Source organism: Carassius gibelio, chromosome A20, assembly GCF_023724105.1.
Source record: "Carassius gibelio isolate Cgi1373 ecotype wild population from Czech Republic chromosome A20, carGib1.2-hapl.c, whole genome shotgun sequence".
Classification (NCBI taxonomy): Eukaryota; Metazoa; Chordata; class Actinopteri; order Cypriniformes; family Cyprinidae; genus Carassius; species Carassius gibelio.
In genome coordinates this window covers 326,767-331,766 of record NC_068390.1, presented here as the reverse complement: position 1 = coordinate 331,766, position 5,000 = coordinate 326,767, and the positions used below count along the sequence as shown (strand labels likewise).

At 36.5% G+C, this 5,000-nt stretch overlaps 1 long non-coding RNA gene and 2 other non-coding genes across 5 annotated transcripts in view; all 3 read right to left on the bottom strand.

Moving 5' to 3' along the window:
* LOC127938558 (uncharacterized) overlaps positions 1-5,000 on the bottom strand; it is a 95,219-nt gene that overhangs the window by 90,080 nt on the left and 139 nt on the right. Inside the window, exons 1-2 of one of the 3 annotated variants that reach the window (XR_008148740.1) lie at positions 4,219-4,717; positions 3,007-3,489 (exon numbers count right to left, since the gene is read on the bottom strand). This is a non-coding gene — a long non-coding RNA (uncharacterized LOC127938558). Of the gene's footprint in view, positions 1-3,006; positions 3,490-4,218 lie in introns of all 3 variants that reach the window. The other 2 variants (XR_008148741.1, XR_008148739.1) reach the window with 2 other exon arrangements.
* Positions 1,551-1,623, bottom strand: trnak-uuu (transfer RNA lysine (anticodon UUU)). The gene has a single exon. It is a non-coding gene; the product is annotated as a tRNA-Lys (tRNA).
* trnah-gug (transfer RNA histidin (anticodon GUG)) lies at positions 1,959-2,030 on the bottom strand. Its single transcript has one exon. It is a non-coding gene; the product is annotated as a tRNA-His (tRNA).

The window sequence follows — 5,000 nt, the reverse complement described above, 5'->3', positions numbered from 1 at the left end:
CCCAGTAAAGGGTTTCCTTTTTTTGGATACAGACATAATAACAACAAAACTTTGTGCACTTCTAAAGATAACAAACAAGATGTGCTGTCTGCAGCCTTTGTCTGCGCTGATCTTCATTTACAAACACGTCATTAAAATGAACTGTAACTCTGTGAATACTCAACGAAGAGACATGAGAGAGATATCTATAGAAAGCTTGACATGTCTACTTTTTAACTAAACGAGTGCTGCCTAAAACAAATGTTCTGTGATAAAGTAATCCATATGAAAACAAGGCGATGTCCTTTTTTCACGTCTCCCTTCATTATATCTAATGTGACCACGCCCCACGCTGAACGCTCTATTCAGATTCAAACTGAAGCGCAGCTTGAATACGCCCACACAGAAGAAAAAGCAGCCAGACTGTTGTTCAAGTGCTTTTATTTTACTGTTTGCTTCGCGATGAGAGGAATAACACATAATCCACCCCAAAAAGATGTGGCGTGGTTGAGGATTTGAGAAATGGATTTCCTCAGAAAAAAAAGAATGAAGCACTTTATTCAGCAGAGATCATAAACATGAGTAAGTCTCTTTATATTTATTTATATACTTGTACTAGCTTTCACATAACGTCTAAACATTTTACTAGTTAGACTCTTTCCAAACTATAATTCTTGACTAAATGTATAATTAAGTTAAATATTATGAAGTTCCAATAACAATATATACAAAACTATACCATTCAAAAGCTTGATGTAAATAATATAAATGTAACAAATACATGTAACTGTAACAAATGTAACAAAAAATGGTGTTCTTTTAATTTACCCCCTAAAAAACCTGAAAAATGTCCTCTGCTATTTTCAACATTAATAATAATGATAACAATAAATGTTTTTTTTGTTGTTGTTGTTTTTTAGAAATTCAGATTGTTAAAAGGATTTCTTGAGGATTGTGTGACTGGAGTAATAATGCAAAAATAAAATTAGTTTGAAAGTCAGCTTTGATTGTTCCTAATAAACTGTTTAACTGCTCCCCCATATTAAATTATGTTGTGGGATAATTAAATATATTCTAAATAAACTACAAACTTAAAATGATATACATTTATTTTGTTCTCACGTTCTTTCTTGTAACACCTCCCTCTCAGTGACAACAGCTGACTGAGCGGCTCTTTATGCAGCTCATTATGCAGGGCTTTGTCTTCTCAGGTGTAAATCATAATGACATTCATGATAGTTGACGCCTACTCTCATATGACCTTTACCAACAAAAAGTGTCTTAGAAAATGTAAATCAATGTATTGTTTTCTGTAAGTGAGTAAACAAGATGATTTTCACATGAATTGCAAAGAAAAATTCTAGGCTACAAGCTCCAGTTCTCAAAAATTCCAGGCACCATTGTTCTTTATGTTTTTTTGCCTCGTTCAAGTGTTTTAACATTGTTCGTTTTTCACTAACCACAAGGGAGATCCCTTGATCCCCGAGAGCAGGAAGGAACACCGTTCCAGTACAGAGTCAGCAGAAGAGATGGACCGTAGTGATAGCAAGGTGAGGCCAAAGAAAGACCTTCGCCCGAACAGGGACTTGAACCCTGGACCCTCAGATTAAAAGTCTGATGCTCTACCGACTGAGCTATCCGGGCTCTTGTGGAGCAAAGAAGAGACGCAGGTGTCACGGGATGAAAGCTAGAAGCAGTTAGGACAAAGGACCATAGAAGGCACAATTACCATCACAGAAAGCTAAAGCAATACTGCAAAACCCTCCCGTAGTCGGCAGGGTTCGAATCTGCGCGGGGAGACCCCAATGGATTTCAAGTCCAACGCCTTAACCTCTCGGCCACGACTACGTCTAGCGGCAGGCTGCCTGCCCAGTTGTCTGGTGTCACCCTGCACAGGCCAGGCATCAAAAACAAAATAGAGAAGAAAGATGAGGTGGTAAAAAAATGGCAACCTTCCCGTACACTCTACGCCAGAGTATTGCCGTGACCCGGATTCGAACCGGGGTTGCTGCGGCCACAACGCAGAGTACTAACCACTATACGATCACGGCGTGCCACTGGCTCAGCCGAGTTAACCCCTGGAGCCCGAATAGAAGAAGCACCAGCGGTGTGTTGGTCCATCGAAGAGGGACTGGACATGTCGCAAATCAGTGGGAGGACCTTGAAAAATTCATGGACGCTTTTCCTCACGGCCTTCAGCAAACAGCGTAGTCGGCAGGATTCGAACCTGCGCAGGGAGACCCCAATGGATTTCTAGTCCATCGCCTTAACCACTCGGCCAAAAACAGGGCAAAAGGGACTGCTATGGGTGGGGGAAAAGAAAAAATGAGAAAAAAGGAAGGGGAAAGGGAAAAATGAAGGAAAAATGGGAAAATTAGCTTGAAAAATTAAATAGATTTTTCTTTCAAACCAGTTTTTCACCTTTTCAATTATTTTAACTAACAAATTATAGAAAAGACAATATTTATACCCATTTTACCTCATCACAAAACAACTCCTTATATTCCTTTTTGTAAAATTGAAAGAATAAAACATTCAAAACATATTTCCACAAATAGGTTTTATTCCAAAAGCTCAAATATGACATGCATTCTCTATAGTAATTGTTTTAGTGTCACAAGCTTTCAGTACACAGAGACAGCAACAACACTAAGACAATTCAAATAACACAAGAATAAAAATACACATATGTGAATATAAATAAAAAAACTGAAAAACAAATTGAAATATAAAATATATTGTATGTACAGTTGTGATATAGATATAATAGGAATGGAATAGAATGAGATGTAGGGATGTACTAGGATATGGGGTGGTAACAAATAAAATATAAGGTTATTGCACATATTTTTATTGCACGATGGGGGGGGGGGGACTTTTAACTGTTCATTAGGCAGATTTTCTGGGAAAAGAAACTTCTTTTTTGTTCTCTCGTATTCCATGCACTGTATCGCCGACTGGATGTCAAAAGTTCAAAAAGGATCCAGAGTGATTTCCTAAGCACTTTTCCTCACTCTGGATGTGTACCGTTCTTGAAAGGTGGGTAGGGAAGCACCAGTAATCCTCTCGACAGTCCGAAGACCTCAGGTCTGTAGAGGTGCAGTCATTGGTGTAGAGTAGGGCAGCACGATAACTCGCATGTGATTGTTATGCGCATCTCATCAGTAGAGCCGGTTCTGTTGATGTTCAGACAAATTGTCTGCGATTATGAATGTGATATTGTATAGCTTGTCAGTGAACTACGGCTCTGTGTAGTAAATGCTGCTCCATCTGAAAGCACATGATGGAGATTTACTACTAATCAACAACACCGGCTTTACTGACGAGATGTGCATGAAAATCACATGTGATTTATAGTGCATCCCTAGTGTAGAGGGAGAAGAGCAGTGGATCCAGCAAGGGTCTGCAGTCATTATGTCCTGTTATCTTGGGTTTCTTTGGGCCAGGGATGATGGTGGAGCATTTGAAGCAGCCAGGGACTATGGACAGTTCCAGTGATCTGTTGAAGATCTGTGAAACAATAATAATATTTAAGAATATATATATATAAATAAAAAAACATGAAAATAACTCAAATTACATATATGTTTGCTACCCAATAGGTTTATTCTAAAAGATTGTTATCCAGCATAATTTATTTAATAGAAAATAATATCAATAGGAAATAATCATACATGTTTATATATATATATATATATATATATATATATATATATATATATATATATATATATATATATATATATATAATCTTAACTATCACAAATAGTTTATTAAGAATAGAATTATATACAGTAAAATTAAGCAAATATACATATTTAAATTTAAAAAACTATAATAACTATACTACTAATAATTACTTATATAATTATAATAAACTTTTAAAATCTGACCTTTATAAAAGAAGAAGTATGTATGCAAAAACACATTTAAATAATAACTTAATAATAATATAAACTTTCACCAATATTTAATTTACAAAAGCTTAAATCGAACATTTTATTATTTTTATAAGACATAAATACAAATTTAAAGAACTATACTACTGTTAATATAATACTTACAATAATACATGCTGCAATATGAAAGGCCACCTCGATTTATATAACAATCTTGCCCAAACATAGCATATTATATAACGTTACATATGTTAAATCACAGATTAATAAACATATTTAGAAAAAAGAGTTAACGTCACGTAGTACTTCGCTTTCATGTTATGTGTTTTATTGTACTTACCTCCACGTTATCTGAAAACATCAAACTGAATAAAAATATGCTCCGTGTTTAAATAATAATGAATTCGCCTTAAAATTAATAAACTAATCATTCGCGCGCTTCCGCTTTTTTGACTGTAATCATGTGGTTTCGCACGTGACTATGTTTCGGCCAATGGCTGTATTGCTCCGCTCGACCAATGGCTGTTTTGCCCCGTTCGGACCTGTTAGGAGATGGTTAGGAGTTGTTAGGACATAGACCACGTGATGTTCGTACTTGTGTTAGGAATTAGTTCGGAAGTGTTAGGACTTATTCAAAATGTGTTAGGAAGTGTTAGGAAGTGTTCAGCAGTCCGATCGCCGGAAGGTACGGCCACGACTACAAGAACAGACCAACTCCTGCTCAGTTTGTGTGCAACACTGCTGCCTGACCTTCTTGCAAACATCCCAGCTCAGTCAGCAAGCGGACTGTAACCCAGTAAAGGGTTTCCTTTTTTTGGATACAGACATAATAACAACAAAACTTTGTGCACTTCTAAAGATAACAAACAAGATGTGCTGTCTGCAGCCTTTGTCTGCGCTGATCTTCATTTACAAACACGTCATTAAAATGAACTGTAACTCTGTGAATACTCAACGAAGAGACATGAGAGAGATATCTATAGAAAGCTTGACATGTCTACTTTTAAACTAAACGAGTGCTGCCTAAAACAAATGTTCTGTGATAAAGTAATCCATATGAAAACAAGGCGATGTCCTTTTTTCACGTCTCCCTTCATTATATCTAATGTGACCACGCCCCAC